Source organism: Bos indicus, chromosome 7 (assembly GCF_029378745.1).
Source record: "Bos indicus isolate NIAB-ARS_2022 breed Sahiwal x Tharparkar chromosome 7, NIAB-ARS_B.indTharparkar_mat_pri_1.0, whole genome shotgun sequence".
NCBI classification, from domain to species: Eukaryota; Metazoa; Chordata; class Mammalia; order Artiodactyla; family Bovidae; genus Bos; species Bos indicus.
In genome coordinates this window covers 90,567,823-90,586,767 of record NC_091766.1, presented here as the reverse complement: position 1 = coordinate 90,586,767, position 18,945 = coordinate 90,567,823, and positions in this window count along the sequence as shown.

The window sequence follows — 18,945 nt, the reverse complement described above, 5'->3', positions numbered from 1 at the left end:
GTGTCACAGCTCTTCCGACTGGACACCCCTCCCATCAGCACCCAGCCCGATCCAGGATGTCTGCATCCGGAATCCTGGGACTCCTGCTATTCCTACTAATTTACATTCCTGAGAGATGGGTCTGGGCATTTGCATTTTAGCTTGATTCTAGGGTGATTCGTAAATCCCACGGATGTTTAAGAACCATTGTTCTGGTCCAGACTTTTCCTGATCTTTCTCCCAGGTACAAACTTGCCCTCCCTTAGTCTCACTTCCTTGTGCCCGAGTCTCTGTCAAGACTAATCTTCTAAGAAATGATTAGGCAATAATTATGCCCACGATTTTAGTGTGTTAGTTCCCAAGCTCTCCTTTCCATAATTGAATTCAACAACACCTTGACGCAAACTAGTAACCAATGCCAGGGACTATGCATACTCAAAAGCTCAGAAAGGGAGAGAATTTATGACATCTCTCCGATTCAATGCAATTCTTGCTCTCTAATGTTCTGTCCTGGTGTGAGTTTGAAGGGTGTGAGTTTGGTGAGAGTTTGAGTTTCCAGAATGTCTTTCCACTTAAGTCATATATTTGGAAATAAAAACTACTTTCTTATACACCATGTTTATGTTTTATTTATCCAGCTACCAGGCTGACCTAGACAAAACCAGGAGGATCCTATTTAGAATGACATAAATTAAATTTAGCCTTGATCCTTAAAATTTGCTGGTTACTGATATTTTAAGAGTAAAATTATTCTGAGAATCCAAAAGTCTTGTTTGTGTAGAAGTCCACTAAATAGCAGGTACTTTTAAAGCCACACTCCAATTGATTTATGCCACCAGACTTCCCTGGTGGCTCAAATGGTAAAGAATCTGCCTGCAATGAGGAAGACCTGGGTCCCCTGTTAATGGGATTTTCCAGGCAAGACTACTGGAGCAGGTTGCTGATTTCTTCTCCAGGGGATCTTCGAAACCCAGGAATCAAGACTGTGTCTCCTCTATTGCAGGCGGCTTCTTTCCCACTGAACCACCGGGGAAACCCAAATAGTGTAATAGAGAAAAAGAAAGATAGAGAGATAGAAAAGATAGTGAGATAGAAAAAAAGAAAACAAAACAGGGTCACGTGGGCAGAATGACTGAGCTAGAAGTGAGGGACTCGCTGAGTGGGTGATATTTGAACCAAAACCTGAATGATGATGGGAATGATGATGTAAAAATCAGAGGACCCTCTGCCTCTGCCAACCCTCTACCCAGAAGTGATTCATTTTCCTTTCACATGGCCTCCACAGACTTCAAGTGGGCTGAGAAGCAAAATGAAAGTGAAGTCGCTCAGTCGTGTCCGACTCCTTGTGACCCCGTGGACCAAAGCCCACCAGGCTCCTCTGTCCATGGGATTCTCCAGGCTAGAGTCCTGGAGTGGGGGGCCATTTCCTTCTCCAATGCATGAAAGTACTGAGGGTGGCTTAAAATATCAGAAGGACGATTGTTCCAGGCAGAGGGAGAAGCAAGTGGTCGGCACACTAAAGGAACAGGGAAGAGGCCAGTGTGTAGCTGGGAGCAGTCGGTGAGAAGCAGTGCAGTGGACGTGAGGGTGCAGCCGGGGTGGGCCAAGCAGGGGCTCTGGCTGCGTGCTCTAAGTGCAGCGGGATGCGTTCGGTTTTCAGAAGAGTCAGGTAACCCGACTTAAATTTGTAAATTATCTCTGGCTGTTGGGTGCAGAATAGATTAAGATCAGGAAGGACGTGGAGTATAAAGGTGGGCAGACAGGCTGTAGTAGTCTGGGTGAGAGAGGATGGTTAACTAGTCCTGGAGGAAAGGAAAATGAAAGGTGGATCTTTCATGTAGAATAGGACTTCATGGGAGATTGGATGTGAGGACATGGAACATACAGAACTCCCCTCCCGGTAAATAGAACTGGGTATTTGTTTTCCTTTCCTTCCTCACTTTCATCCATAAATGTGAGGATGCTAGGATATAAGCTATACTGTGTTCTGCACTGCAGAAGTTTTATGAACTGTATAAAATAACGTATACGAGACCAATTTTTAAAAGAACTTATTATTACTGAAAGATGAGATTGATTTTTTTACTTGAAAATTGACTTACTAGACCTGGTCAAGCCAATATTCATCTTTTAAAAAATAGTCATCTACTAAAAAAAAAATAGAGGCTATTCTTGAGTTTGCATTTTAAAACAGATCTTATAATTCAGGGTGCACAACTACAGAATCTGAACTTGTATTGAAAGTTTTCTAGAAGTTAGTTCAGGACTGCCTGATGTGGTTCCAGTATGAGTACAGCATTTGAATTTTATACACCTCTGTGCATGCTCACTCAGTTGTGTCCGACTCTTTGCAAATTCATAGACTGTAGCCATCTAGGCTCCTCTATCCATGGGATTCTTCAGGCAAGAATAATGGAGAGGGTTGCCATTTCCGCCTCCAAGGGATCTTCCCAACCCAGGGATCAAATGTGTCTCTTCTGCATCTCCTGCATTTGTAGGCAGATTCCTTACCACTGAGCAACCTGGGAAACCTCTTCATTTGTTGTCAATGCCAATCACATGCTACAAATGCAGATTCCTAATCACTATAACCATTGGTGACTTTGTCAGTTCAGTTCAGTTCAGTCGCTCAGTCGTGTCCGACTCTTTGTGACCCCATGAACTGCAGCATGCCAGGCCTCCCTGTCCATCACCAACTCCCGGAGTTCACTCAGACTCATGTCCATCGAGTCAGTGATGCCATCCAGCCATCTCATCCTCTGTTGTCCCCTTTTCCTCCTGCCCCCAATCCCTCCCAGCATCAGAGTCTTTTCCAGTGAGTCAACTCTTCACATCAGGTGGCCAAAGTACTGGAGTTTCAGCTTTAGCATCATTCCTTCCAAAAAAAATCCCAGGGCTGATCTCCTTCAGAATGGACTGGTTGGATCTTCTTGCAGTCCAAGGGACTCTCAAGAGTCTTCTCCAACACCACAGTTCAAAAGCATCAATTCTTTGGCACTCAGCCTTCTTCACAGTCCAACTCTCACATCCATACATGACCACTGGAAAAACCATAGCCTTGACTAGACGAACCTTTGTTGGCAAAGTAATGTCTCTGCTTTTCAATATGCTATCTAGGTTGGTCATAACTTTCCTTCCAAGGAGTAAGCATCTTTTAATTTCATGGCTGCAGTCACCATCTGCAGTGATTTTGGAGCCCCCAAAAATAAAGTCTGACACTGTTTCCCCATCTATTTCCCATGAAGTAATGGGACTGGATGCCATGATCTTGGTTTCTGAATGTTGAGCTTTAAGCCAACTTTTTCACTCTCCACTTTCACTTTCATCAAGAGGCTTTTGAGTTCCTCTTCACTTTCTGCCATAAGGGTGGTGTCATATGCATATCTGAAGTTATTGATATTTCTCCCGGCAATCTTGATTCCAGCTTGTGTTTCTTCCAGTCCAACATTTCTCATGATGTACTCTGCATAGAAGTTAAATAAACAGGGTGACAATATACAGCCTTGACAAACTCCTTTTCCTATTTGGAACCAGTCTGTTGTTCCATGTCCAGTTCTAACTGTTGCTTCCTGACCTGCATATAGGTTTCTCAAGAAGCAGGTCAGATGCTCTGGTATTCCCATCTCTTTCAGAATTTTCCACAGTTTATTGTGATCCACACAGTCAAAGGCTTTGGCATAGTCAATAAAGCAGAAATAGATGCTTTTCTGGAACTCTCTTGCTTTTTCCATGATCCAGTGGATGTTGGCAATTTGATCTCTGGTTCCTCTGCCTTTTCTAAAACCAGCTTGAACATCTGGAAGTTCACGGTTCACGTATTGCTGAAGCCTGGCTTGGAGAATTTTGAGCATTATTTTACTCGTGTGTGAGATGAATGCAATTGTGCAGTAGTTTGAACATTCTTTGGCATTGCCTTTCTTGGGATTGGAATGAAAACTGACCTTTTCCAGTCCTGTGGCCACTGCTGAGTTTTCCAAATTTGCTGGCATATTGAGTGCAGCATTTTCATGGCATCATCTTTCAGGATTTGGAATAGCTCAACTGAAATTCCATCACCTCCACTAGCTTTGTTCATAGTGATGCTTCCTAAGGCCCACTTGACTTCACATTCCAGGATGTCTGGCTCTAGGTCAGTGATCACACCATCGTGATTATCTTGGTTGTGAAGATCTTTTTTGTACGGTTCTTCTGTGTATTCTTGCCACCTCTTCTTAATATCTTCTGCTTCTGTTAGGTCCATATCATTTCTGTCTTTTATTGAGCCCATCTTTTTGCATGAAATGTTCCCTTGGTATCTCTAATTTTCTTGAAAAGATCTCTAGTCTTTCCCATTCTGTTGTTTTCCTGTATTTCTTTGCATTGATTGCTGAGGAAAGCTTTCTTATCTCTTCTTGCTGTTCTTTGCAACTCTGCATTCAGATGCTTATATCTTTCATTTTCTCCTTTGCTTTTCGCTTCTTTTCTTTTCACAGCTATTTGTAAGGCCTCCTCAGGCAGCCATTTTGCTTTTTTGCATTTCTTTTCCATGGGGATGGTCTTGATCCCTGTCTCCTGTACAATGTCACAAACCTCCGTCCATAGTTCATCAGGCACTCTATCTATCAGATCTAGTCCCTTAAATCTATTTCTCACTTCCACTGTATAATCATAAGGGATTTGTAGTTGCACTTAAAGAGCAACATTCCTAACCTTTTAATAGAAATTCTAACTCCAGTCTCCTAACATTTTACATTCTCTATTCCTACACGGCATTTTTAAAGCACTCACGTCTTTTCATGAATGGAGATGTAGGCAAAAATGAAATTTAAGCATTAGCTCTTCAGATATATTAAGGTTTACACTTGTGTTATGTTCCAGACACGGTTGAGGTGCCAGAGTGGGTTGTTTGTTGTGTGAGCCACCAATATGTGAAACTAGACTGAAGTAGAGACATGGAACTGTCTGTTGATTTTGTTCTGTAATGTGACCAGATGTGCTTAAAATGCAACAGATGCTGAGTCATATCTTCCATGAGGCTGAACACCAGGGTGAAGCAGCTGTGTGGTGTGGTCAGAAGACAAGGCTCAAGATAAGTGGCTGCTTGCAAAATTTTTATCTCTTTTTCCATATTTTAAAAGAATCTGCCTGCAATGCAGGAGACCCAGTTTCGATCCCTGAGTCAGGAAGGTCCCCTGGAGAAGGAAATAGCAATCCGCTCCAGTACTGTTGCCTGAAGAATTCCATGGACAGAGGAGCCTGGCGGGCTACAGTCCACGGGGTTGTAGCCCAGAGAAGTTGGGCACAAGCAACACTTTCACTAACACGGAATTCTCAGTCCCAGCTCTATCTGCTACACGTGCATTTTTCTGAAGCACATTGTACACAACTTTTGCAGATGTGGAAACCCTCCCAGAAAGCTTGAGCAGCCTCAGTCTGCTCTGGAGACTTGCAAACCTGTCTTAACCTTTGCTTGCGAAAGCTGAGAGAGCCTGTCTGGTTCTGTGTGTGAGCAGGAGTCATTCAGCTGGAGTGACAGGTGACTCCCACCTGCGGTTGCCTAGCCGGTACAGAGGAAACTAGATTACTTTCAATAAGGGCGCCCGGGGGAGAAACTTTTTTTAATTTAATATAGTGAGGATCTAAGGGGATTTACCAAGATGAAAGATACAGTGGAGAGAAGAGAAATGGAACGCCAACATCAGTGAGGACAGGAACATTAGGGAAAGGGGACATTCCAAGTTTTGAGGGTTTTGTTTTGGTTTGAGAAGTGATTTTGTAACTTTTGGCTGCGGGCAGGGTGGGGATTTTGTATCTTCCTCTTTTTTGGATTTGGAATGTGTCTTTCCATGAGGTAAGGAAGAGTTACTGTAAATGTGTATGTCTATTTCTCCTCTTTCTGCTAAGAGAATTGCTGTTAAACATGCTGCTGCTGCTCCCTTATTTTGCACCAAGTAAATGTTTAAATATTTTAAAATAAACATGTTTCAGCTGACTGCTGGGTGAGATTCATTACAGCCAGGAGGAACTCAGGGGAACTGTTCAAGGAGATCTGCTTAATATCACCATGATTTATGCCTGTGGTGGAAATTACACTAATATTTACACGAAGGGCATGGTTTGGAGGCAATGGCAAGGCCGGATTGAAGTGGGAATTTGCACAGTCAATGTCCACTAATGAAAATAGCTACAGTTCAGTGCTCTTTGCAAAAGCATAATTAGGCCCTTCAAATGACTTGTTATTTTCACATTTTTACTCTTAAGCTGCAAAACTTTTTCTTGCCATCCTCTGTCTGCACTGAGATTATTCCTTTGCAAAAATAATTAAGCAAGATAATATTAGGCTATAAGATAACTTCTAAAAAATGTATTTTGGCTATTCTTTGATAAGCTTTACCAATGGAAAAAAAAATCATGATTTCCTTGATTAATTATATACATTTTTAAATGACCTTTGAGTTTTCTTTATAGTGTCTGAGTAGCATTGTAGAACTGCATGTCTTGGCACTCTGAACACCTGAATGAGTTCCACATAGGTGGAGAAGAAACTTCAGGCCAAAAATTACACTGAAAATACAGTTCTGCTAAAGTCCTTGTGGGTTTCCTCATTTAAGTGATGAGTGAGCCAGTGGGAAATCTCTGACACTGAGTTTGCCAGGTTTCAGACTTTTTCTTTATTCTTGCTTTCCAAGTTCAATGGTTTTCTAATTTGTTCCAAAAGTAGAACGTTCTGTAAGTCAAGGTGCTCTTTATGTCATGTGATAAAATACAGATACAGTTATTCTGATTCAGTACAATAAGTCTGACCTATCTGTGTCTATCTAGAGACAGATTTCTATATAGGTACATAAAAGTTATGCATTTATTTTACTCATCTTTCAAGGTTATTCAATGTTGGTGTAGTCTTAAACAGCATTCTCTTGATCATATATTTATAGATAAAGCATGGCTGGATCTTGGTTTCCAATTAGGGCCGCTTCCACCTTTTCCTGTTAGTCCTTGTTTGTTACTTGTTCACTCACTTTTGTACCTAGCAAATAAGATGCAATAGCTCATGTTTTAAAGAAAAATTTATGAGAGAAAAATCAAAAATTTTAAAGATTGTATTCACTTATTTGAGATTTTTTTCTGAGGTGGGAAAATATCATTATTTGATTTTAGCACTGAAGACATTAATCCAGCTCATAGTCCAGCAATAATAGATTTGAGCATAGCTTGAGAATTGTTCCTCTAATTTTATGTTGAGAATGGGTTACATCTAATTGCTGCTGAGAAGAGAAAGACTATTATTAATATGAGTCAAAGTTAACTGAAAGGTAGCTGTGGGTAACTTCTTTTTTTTTAATCTTTAACTACCCACTATGTGCCAGGCACTGATTTAAACTCTTTATGTGTATGAATATTTTTAATCTTCAAAACTCTAAGAAACCTATAATATTCTCTTATTTATTAATACATTTTACTAAGTGCCTGGCACTATTCTATGTCTCAGGGGTAAGACATGAACAAAACAAAGTCCCTACTCTACTACAACTTATAATTTTCATCAAGGGTACAACTCTGTGTTTAAATCTCTGCTTCACCTCTCATAATCTCTGTGCCTGAACTGCTTTATCTGTAAAATGCAGGTGATAATAGTTCCTACCTTAGAGGCTGATATGAAATGATATGGTATGATATTAATCAGTTAATAGTTGCCAAGCCTTTGACTGTCTGGATCACAACAAACTGTGGAAAATTCTTGAAGAGATGGGAATACCAGACAACCTGACCTGCCTCTTGAGAAATGTGTATGCAGGTCAGGAAGCAACAGTTAGAACTGGACATGGAACAACAGACTGGTTCCAAATAGGGAAAGGAACATGTCAAAGCTGTATATTGTCACCCTGCTTATTTAACTTATATGCAGAGTACATCATGAGAAATGCTGGGCTGGATGAAGCACAAGTTGGAATCAAGTTTGCTAGGAGAAATATCAATAACCTCAGATATGCAGATGACACCACCCTTATGGCAGAAAGCAAAGAAGAACTAAAGAGCGTTTTGATGAAAGTGAAAGAGGAGAGTGAAAAAGTTGGCTTAAAGCTCAACATTCAGAAAACTATGATTGTGGTATCCAGTCCCATCACTTCATGGGAAATAGATGGGGAAACAAAGGAAACAGTGAGAGATTTTTTCTTTTGGGGGGCTCCAAAATCACTGCAGATGGTGACTGCAGCCATGAAATTAAAAGACTCTTAACTCCTTGGAAGAAAATCTATGACCAACCTAGACAGCATATTAAAAAGCAGAGACGTTACTTTGCCAACAAAGGTCCATCTAGTCAAACTATGGTTTCTCCAGTAGTCATGTATGGATGTGAGAGTTGGACTATAAAGAAAGCTGAATGCTGAAGAATGGATGCTTTTGAACTGAGGTGTTGGATAAGACTATTGAGAGTCCCTTGGACTGCAAGGAGATCCAACCAGTCCATCCTAAAGGAGATCAGTCCTGAATATTCATTAGAAAGACTGATGTTGAAGCTGAAACTCCAATACTTTGGCCACCTGATGTTAAGAACTGACTCATTTGAAAAGACCCTGATGCTGGGAAAGATTGAAGGTGGAGGAAAATAGGACAAGTTGGTGATGGACAGGGAGGCCTGGCGTGCTGCAGTCCATGGTGTGGCAAAGAGTCAGACGTGACTCGGCACACAAGTACGTACACGGGCACAAAGTAGCAGCCTGCCTATCGTGGCAGATAGAGAAAGACTAGAAGTAGATGTGGGTGGTTCATTTTATACAAGTGGGTGGGAAAAGATTCAGTGTGACAGGGACGTTTGAACAGATACCTGATAGAAGTGAGAGCCTGGATCACATAGCCATCTAGGGAAAGGTCTGGGTGGAAGGAACAGCAGAGGACAGAGGAGGGGCTGTGCATGGTTTTACAGCCATGTTCAAAGAACAGCAAGGAAGCCCACACAACCAAGAAAGGGAGCATGGTGGTGAAACCACGTAACTCCAATGGGGACTTGAACCTACAGTCTTAGAACTGAGATCACACACCTGGTCTCAGGACTTAATGAGGCTCAGGTTCTTGATGTCCCATCGCAGAAAGAATTTAGTGAGAAACAAAGTGATAGGAAAGAAGTGGATTTATTTAAAGAGAAATTCACTCTACAGACAGAGTTCAGTCCAGCTTAGAAGGTAAGGCTAGCCTCAAAATACAGCATGCTTAGTTTTCATGGGCAGGGTAATTTCATAGGCTCATGAGTTGGAGGCTTACTCCAACTATTTTGGGGGAAGGGGTGGGGATTTCCAGCAATCAGGCCACCACAGCCCCATTTGGTCTTTGATGGTTGGCCTCAGAACTATCGTGGTGCTTGCTGATGTGCTACAATGAGAGCACACTGAGGCTCAAGGTCTAGTGGAAGTTGACTTGTCCGCAACCTTGGACCTATTTGGTTCTAGTCAGTTTATGTCATATCCTTGGGCTGAGTCATTCTTTTAAAGTCTGTGCCCTATCCCCTCCCTTCTGTTTTAGTACGAGATGAGGACAGAAGGAAGCAAGGATTCCAAGTGAGGAAGAGCTTTTAGACTATGATGAGAACCTTCTGTCTTAATTAGAACTTGATTCTGAATAAAGAGAAAGGCCCAATAACCTACACCCCTCTTCTCCACCAGGTTTTAAATAATTGATGAAATAAAGCAAAGGATTTTTTTTTTTTTAATCTGATTCTTTTTCTTCCCCTTTCTAATGTATCCCAAGGAGCAGAACAGTATCTGGCGTCCCCGGTGGCTCAGATGATAAAGCATCTCCTAAAATGCAGGAGACCCAGGTTCAATCCCTGGGTCAGAAAGATCTCTTGGAGAATGAAATGGCACCCCACTCCAGTATTCTTGCCTGGAAAATCCCATGGACGGAGAAGCCTGATAGGCTACAATCCATGGGGTCGCAAAGGGTCGGACATGACTGAGTGACTTCACTTTTTAAACTTTTAAGGGTCTCAAAAAACATTTGATGAGTGAATAAAGGAAAAAAATCTATTTTTAGATAAAGACAGAAACCAACACATCAGCTTTATTACTGATAGAGGTACAGCTGTTAGATGCTGCCTTGGGTTAGTTGGCCAAGCTGACTTGCCAATATTGAATCCCAGAGTTAGGCAGAAGGAACCAGTGATCAGTACATCAAATGGGGAAGAAGCAACCTAAGGAAGAGACACGTGATGACAGAGCAGAGCAGAGCACCTGACCGGATCAAGTACCATGCCTGGTCTACCATTCCACTCTTAGCAGATAAGTCAATCTATCTTCCCAGGAGCTGAGTGTCTACCGATAGAAGCTAGGAATGTACTTAGTAATAGTTCTTCCTTATGGAAATCAGGAGAGGGAAAAAAGTAGATCCCTCTAATGACTGAGATAAATACACATTCAAGGATCTGGAACAGGGACAGACATTTTCTGATTTATATTTTTGAATGTTCCTTCTGTTTGCCACTCTGATCTGAAACAGGAGGGCAGGTGGAAGGGTTCAGCTCAGTTCAGTCAATCAGTGGTATCCGACTCTTTTCAACCCCATGAATTGCAGCACGCCAGGCCTCCCTGTCCATCACCATCTCCTGGAGTTCACTCAGACTCATGTCCATCGAGTCGGTGATGCCATCCAGCCATCTCATCCTCTGTCATCCCCTTCTCCTCCTGGCCCCAATCCCTCCCAGCATCAGAGTCTTTTCCAATGAGTCAACTCTTCGCATCAGGTGGCCAAAATATTGGACTTTCAGCTTTAGCATCAGTCCTTCCAAAGAACACCCAGGACTGATGTCCTTTAGAATGGACTGGTTGGATCTCCTTGCAGTCCAAGGGACTCTCAAGAGTCTTCTCCAACACCACAATTCAAAACCATCAGTTCTTCAGCAATCAGCTTTCTTCCAACTCTCACATCCATACATGACCACAGGAAAAACCATAGCCTTGACTAGACGGACCTTTGTTGGCAAAGTAATGCCTCTGCTTTTGAATATGCTATCTAGGTTGGTCATAACTTTCATTCCAAAGACTAAGTGTCTTTTAATTTCATGGCTGCAGTCACCTTCTGCAGTGATTTTGGAGCCCCCAAAAAATAAAGTCTGACACGGTTTCCCCTGTTTCCCCATCTATTTCCCATGAAGTGATGGGAACGGATGCCATGATCTTCGTTTTCTGAATGTTGAGCTGTAAGCCAACTTTTTCACTCTCCTCTTTCACCTTCATCAAGAGGCTTTTTAGTTCCTCTTCACTTTCTGCCATAAAGGTGGTGTCATCTGCATATCTGAGGTTATTGATATTTCTCCTGGAAATCTTGATTCCAGCTTGTGCTCCTTCCAGCCCAGCGTTTCTCATCATGTACTCTGCATAGAAGTTAAATAAACAGGGTGACAATATACAGCCTTGACGAACTCCTTTTCCTATTTGGAACCAGTCCATTGTTCCATGTCCAGTTCTAACTGTTGCTTCCTGACCTGCATATAGGTTTCTCAAGAAGCAGGTCAGGTGCTCTGGTATTCCCATCTCTTTCAGAATTTTCCACAGTTTATTGTGATCCACACAGTCAAAGGCTTTGGCATAGTCAATAAAGCAGAAATAGATGCTTTTCTGGAACTCTCTTGCTTTTTCCATGATCCAGTGGATGCTGGCAATTTGACCTCTGGTTCCTCTGCCTTTTCTAAAACCAGCTTGAACATCTGGAAGTTTATGGTTCACGTATTGTTGAAGCCTGGCTTGGAGAATTTTAAGCATTACTTTACTAGCGTGTGAGATGAGTGCAATTGTGCGGTAGTTTGAGCCTTCTTTGGCAATGCCTTTCTTTGGGATTGGAATGAAAACTGACCTTTTCCAGTCCTGTGGCCACTGCTGAATTTTCCAAATTTGCTGGCATTGTGAGTGCCCCACTTCCACAGCATCATCTTTCAGGATTTGAAATAGCTCCACTGGAATTCTATCACCTCCACTAGCTTTGTTCGTAGTGATGCTTTCTAAGGCCCACTTGACTTCACATTCCAGGATGCCTGGCTCTAGGTGAGTGATCACACCATCATGATTATCTTGGTTGTGAAGATCTTTTTTGTACAGTTCTTCCGTGTATTCTTGCCACCTCTTCTTAATATCTTCTGCTTCTGTTAGGTCCATACCATTTCTGTCCTTTATCGAGCCCATCTTTGCATGAAATGTTCCCTTGGTATCTCTGATTTTCTTGAAGAGATCTCTAGTCTTTCCCATTCTGTTGTTTTCCTCTATTTCTTTGCATTGATCGCTGAGGAAGGCTTTCTTATCTCTCCTTGCTATTCTTTGCAACTCTGCATTCAGATGCTTATATCTTTCCTTTTCTCCTCTGCTTTTCGCTTCTCTTCTTTTCACAGCTATTTGTAAGGCCTCCCCAGACAGCCTTTTTTGGTTTTTTGCACTTTTTTTTTCTTTTTTTTTTTTTTTTTTTTTTTGCTTTTTTGCATTTCTTTTTCTTGGGGATGGTCTTGATGCCTGTCTCCTGTACAATGTCATTAAGCTCCATCCATAGTTCACCATGCACTCTGTCCATCAGATCTAGTCCCTTAAATCTATTTCTCACTTCCACTGTATAGTCATAAAGTATTTCATTTAGGTCATACCTAAATGGTCTTGTGGTTTTCTCCACTTTCTTCAATTTCAGTCTGAATTTGGCAATAAAGAGTTCATGATCCTAGCTACAGTCAGCTCCTGTTCTTTTTTTGCTGACTATATAGAGCTTCTCCGTTTTGGCTGCAAAGAATATAATCAATCTGATTTCGGTGTCTACCATCTGGTGATGTCCATGTGTAGAGCCTTCTCTTGTGTTGTTGGAAGAGAGTGTTTTCTATGACCAGTATGTTCTCTTGGCAGGACTCTATTAACATTTGCCCTGCTTTATTCTGTACTCCAAGGCCAAATTTGCCTGTTACCCCAGGTGTTTCTTGACTTCCTACTTTTGCATTCCAGTCCCCTATAATGAAAAGGACACATACTTTGGGTGTTAGTTCTAAAAGGTCTTGTAGGTCTTCATAGAACCGTTCAACTTTAGCTTCTTCAGCATTACTGGTTGGGGCATAGACTTGGATTACTGTGATATTGAATGGTTTGCCTTGGAAACGAACAGAGATCATTCTGTCGTTTTTGAGATTGCATCCAAGTACTGCATTTTGGACTCTTTTGTTGACCATGATGGCTACTCCATTTCTTCTGAGGGATTCCTGCCCACAGTAGTAGATATAATGGTCATTTGAGTTAAATTTATCCATTCCAGTCCATTTTAGTTTGCTGCTTCCTAGAATGTTGATGTTCACTCTTGTCATCTCCTGTTTGACCACTTCCAATTTGCCTTGATTCATGGACTAACATTCCAGGTTCCTATGCAATATTTCTCTTTGCAGCATCAGACCTTGCTTCTATCACCAGTCACGTCTGCAACTGGGTATCGTTTTTGCCATTGCTCCATCCCTTCATCCTTTCTGGAGTTATTTCTCCACTGATCTCCAGTAGCATATTGGGCATCTACCGACCTGGGCATTACTGACTCAATGGATGTGAGTCTGAGTGAACTCCGGGAGTTGGTGATGGACAGGGAGCCCTGGCGTGCTGCAATTCATGGGGTTGCGACTGAGTGACTGAACTGAACTGAACTGACCAACCTGGGAGTTCCTCTTTCAGTATCATATCATTTTGCTTTTTAATACTGTTCATGGGTTTCTCAAGGCAAGAATACTGAAGTGGTTTGCCATTCCCTTCTCCAGTGGACCACATTCTGTCAGATCTCTCCACCATGACCCGTCCATCTTGGGTGGCCCCACACGGCATGCCTTAGTTTCATTGAGTTAGACAAGGCTGTTGTCGGTGTGATTAGATTGACTAGGCAGAAGGGTACAACCTTTAAAAGAATGACATGGCCTGAGGACATGACATGAACTGATTAGAACCAAATAAGTCCAAGATATCAGACGGTTGACTTCCACTAGAACCTAAGCCTCAGTTCAGTTCAGTTCAGTCGCTCAGTCGTGTCTGACTCTTTGGGATCCCATGAACTGCATCACGCCAGGCCTCCCTGTCCATCAGCAACCCCTGGAGTCCACCCAAACCCAAAACTGTAATTCCTAGGACCATCCTGGGGCCTTCTACGGTTTCTTCAATTATCTCTAGACTGTTGCAGATATTTCCACACAAGAGAATGACTTTTAAGCCACTTTAATTAATAGAGCAAACTTATATACACATCATATAGACTTTTTATGAAAAAGAAGGAAAAGGAATATTTTAAGTCAAATCACCAAGTGTGGTTGCAATTGCAAAATTCTTGGTAACTACTAACCCACAGAATAAAACCCTACATTTCTGAGCACTCTGAATCTTCTCACTTTGAACTACTGGCTGTATAAACCTCTGATTGCTACTGCCTACATATGCTGAACAAAAGTGCATAGTATTTTCAGTAATTTCAATAATATACAGATGCATGTGTATGTATGATGAAGCAAAAACTGAAAAAATAAAACCCAAATTGCTAAGATTATAGGTAATTTTTAATTTTCCATTTATACTTGTACACATTCAAAGTTTTCTGAATTAATCAAGAGTTAGTTTTAGAAACAATTTCTATTTTGATTCTCATCCTTAGACTGGGCTTACTCAGCCATCTATCTAAAATAGTGATTCCCTCCACCCCCATCCCACCCTACTTTCACACAAATGCATACACAGAATGCTTTACTCTTCTTCATAGCATATTGCACAGTTTGAAGTTACATTATTTGTTTCTTGTTCAATTCCATCAATAAAATTTAAGCTCTCTGAGACAAGGTCCTTGTCTGCCTTATTTATTCTTCCAGTGCCTAGAATCAAGACTGGCCACGAGGAGGACATTCAATAAATTCTATTAATTCACACACACACACACACACACACACACACACACACTTATTTTAAAGGTATTTGTCATCAGTTCAGTTCAGTCACTCAAGTCATGCCCGACTCTTTGTGACCCCATGGACTGCAGCATACCAGGCCTCCCTTTCGATCACCAAATCCTGGAGTTTACCCAAGCTCACGTCCATTGAGTCGGTGATGCCATCCAATCATCTCATCCTCTGTCATCCCCTTCTCCTCCTGCCCCCAATCCCTCCCAGCATCAGGGTCTTTTCCAATGAGTCAGCTCTTTGCATCAGGTGGCCAAACTATTGGAGTTTCAGCCTCAGCATCAGTCCTTCCAATGAGCACTCAAGACTGATCTTCTTTAGGATTGACTGGTTGGATCTCCTTGCAGTCCAAGGACTCTCAAGAGTCTTCTCCAACACCACAGTTCAAAAGCATCCATTCTTTGGTGCTCAGCTTTCTGTATAGTCCAACTCTCACATCCATACATGACCACTGGAAAAACCATTGCCTTGACTAGACGGACCTTTGTTGACAAAGTAATGTCTCTGCTTTTTAATATGCTGTCTAGGTTGGTCATAACTTTCCTTCCAAAGAGTAAGGGTCTTTTAATTTCATGGCTACAGACACCATCTTCAGTGATTTTGGAGTCCCCCAAGATAAAGTCAGCCAGTTTCCACTGTTTCCCCATCTATTTGCCATGAAGTGATGAGACTGGGTGTCATGATCTTAGTTTTCTGAATGTTGAGCTTTATGCCAACTTTTTCACTCTCCTCGTTCACCTTCATCAAGATACTCTTTGGTTCCTCTTCACTTTCTGCCATAAGGGTGGTGTCATCTGCATATCTGAGGTTATTGATATTTCTCCCGACAATCTTGATTCCAGCTTGTGCTTCTTCCAGCCCAGTGCTTCTCATGATGTACTCTGCATATAAGTTAAATAATCAGGGTGACAATATACAGCCGTGACGTATTCCTTTTCTATTTGGAACCAGTCTATTGTTCCATGCCCATGGTGATTCCAAAAAAATCTACACCACTTGTCAAAGTATGTGAAAAATGGAAGTGAAAGTGACAGCCACTCGGTTGTATCCAGCTCTTTGCCACCCCATGCACTATACAGACCATGGAATTCTCCAGGCCAGAATACTGGAGTATAACCTTTCCCTGTCGAAGGATAAATTGACTCAAATTTTCTAAGGGGAAATTTTACCATATATTAAAGAATAAACTTAAGAAAAATCATGACTCTTGATCCAGAAACTCCACTTGTAGGGGTTAATAGAAGATTCATATATTTACAAAAGTGTCTTTGCACCATTCCTGTAATAGGATGAAACATAAGGAGGTTTGGTTAAATATATTATGAAAAAGTCATGGAATAATAAATCATTATAGCAATTAAATTGCTATAGAAAGAGATGTATTATATATTATTAAATTTTAAAAGTAGATAACAGACTAGCATATTCAACCTAATCCCTTATATATGGAAAAACTTCTGAGGACTCCAGAATACTAACTGTGGTTATTTCTAGGCTGTGAGATTATAGATGTCTCAGAGTTTCTTCTATATGCTTATCTACACATTTTTAAATGTCTACAATAAACTTTTGAAACAAAGTATTGCTTTATTTTCTTTCATTTTTCAATACTGTTGAAAAATTATTATAAGGAATTCAAAATGGATTTCCTAAGGGCTTGTACCTACAACATATCTCAAACTAGAAAAATGAAATTTTCAAGTGAATTAAAATCAGAAAAATGTCTGAATGTATTTTCTTTCTCAATTTTTGTTATCCAGTATTTATTTCAAGTGGAAAAACATTTCTCTCTGGGTTCCAAAAAGGATATTTGTAGAATCACCACCATCTGCCAACAGAAATTATAATTGCAAACAATAACTAGGCTGACGCTGAAAACCCTAGAGAGTAAATACTAAAGCCACAATTCACCATGATCCTTGAGCGCAGTCTGTGGAGGTTAGTGGAGATGGCCTCTGTCAAATTCAAGTCAAATAAATGGTAGCAGGCACGTAGGGCTTCCCTGGTGGCTCAGATGGTAAAGAATCTGCCTGCCATGCAGGAGACCCGGGTTTGATCCCTGGGTTAGGAAGATCCCCTGGAGAAGGAAATAACTACCCACTGCAGTATTCTTGCCTGGAGAATCCTCATGGACAGAGGAGCCTGGTGGGCTGCCGTTCATGGGGTTGCAAAGAGTCGGACACGACTGAGGAACTGTCACAACAGTAAGCACGCTGCCTACGCTGAACCCACAGAACTAAGCCCCGAGAATCAGAGTGTGTGATGCAAAGTGCTTGCTGACCAATGACTGTACTGATGTAGCCAAGACCATTCTCGCCAGGAAGGCTGTTTTGTGAGTGCTGGAAGGATGGTGTTTTAGAAGTGAAGAGTGGGTCTGTGGATAATGTGTTACTTCTTTAATCTAAGCCAGGGGTTGCAAAAATGTGATTTGAAAGTTGACTCAGTACTGCAGGTATTTGAAACACTTAGCCGGCTTTAAAAAAAAAAGTTTGAAATCTTATTTAGCTGTTTTCAGGGATAGCACTTTGCAGCTAGCCCAACTCACGAGTTTAATTTATGGGCTCCTATAGGTATAGTTTTTGATCCTTATATCTGAGCTATTCTTGGATCCCTACTGGAAAGGCGACCAGCATTTGTCAAACAAAAAATCCAGAGAAACTGCTCTTTAATTGCCAATATGCAAGTGTCATGCTCTTACATGTTATTTATTTATTTTAGATGTTTTAGGACTTTAATGTCCTTCATATGTTCAACATAAAAAACTGACAATGGGTGAATAACAGGGGAAAAGAGTCTTCAGCAAAGATCTTCCCAAACTCACAGCATCACTGGCCAAACACCATAAAGAAACAGTCATGTGAACAAAGGAAAGAAGAGTTTAACAGAGATTTTTAGTTTAACAGCATAACTGAAAAACAAGGAAACAACCAACCAACCTTTCTTCTACCCACTGAGAGGAATGGAAAAGTGAACCAGGGAGCTTCCAACCCTTGTGAAGTAGCTTTAAAAAGGAAGGGGTAGGGGAGGAACACAGCCGTTGAAATCGTAACACTTCAATGGTTACGGATCCTATCAAATTCTCAAAGTCTGAACATACACCCACATGGACTGTATTATTAGAAAACATAAGTGCATGGAGATATAAACTATTTAGTGTTAAAAACAGACCTTGTTAGATAAACACACAGTATGTCACTTTCATCTCTTTATGAGAATAAGGAAAGATTTCCAGTTTGCCTTTTAGTCTGAACTCCTGAACACTCACCGCATGGATGGTGGTGACCTGAATTAATAGCTGCAGAACCCCAGGAGACCCCCTCACTGCTGTCATCTTGCAAAGGATCAAAATTCAGCACCCAGAGGACCCCACCCCACTCTCCATGCTGTTTGTTTCTAAAAATAATAACCTGCCAATTTGCATAATTAAAGCCACAGGCAGCTTTGAATATGAGATCTAAGCAGAAAGAGTAGCAGTAAAGACAGTATTAGTTAAGACTTTTCAGAAAAAAGAGAGGGAAGATTTTTTTAAAGGCTTCCAGTTAAAGTCAGAATTAAGTCCCAACAGTTTGGCAGAGCTGTGGATGTGTCGCTGTTTTTCTCTAAAAAAGAAGAATCTACCATATCACTCGAGAAAATGCCATATTTGTTAATATTTTTGTAACCATTCCCAAGTGACTTTCAGCTTCGTTCATTGTTCAAGGGCAGAGTATATACTGGTCAGGATGCGCTCATAGCTGGTGCATCTTCAAAAAATTGGAGATTAAAATGCTCTTACATTTTAATAATGCTAACTTCCACAATTCTCAGGAAATAACTACTAGGTAGGACTTTGCTGGTGGCTCAGGCAGTAAAGAATCTGCCTGCAATGCAGGATACCAGGGTTCAGTCTCTGGGTCAGGAAGATTCCCTGGAGAAGAGAATGGCAGCCCCCTCCAGTATTCTTGCCTAGAGAATCCCATGGACAGAGGAGCCTGGCGGGCTACAGTCCATGGGGTCACAAAGAGTCAGACACGACTAAGCGACTAACACTAGGATTTCCTCCCAGGCCTCTTTCT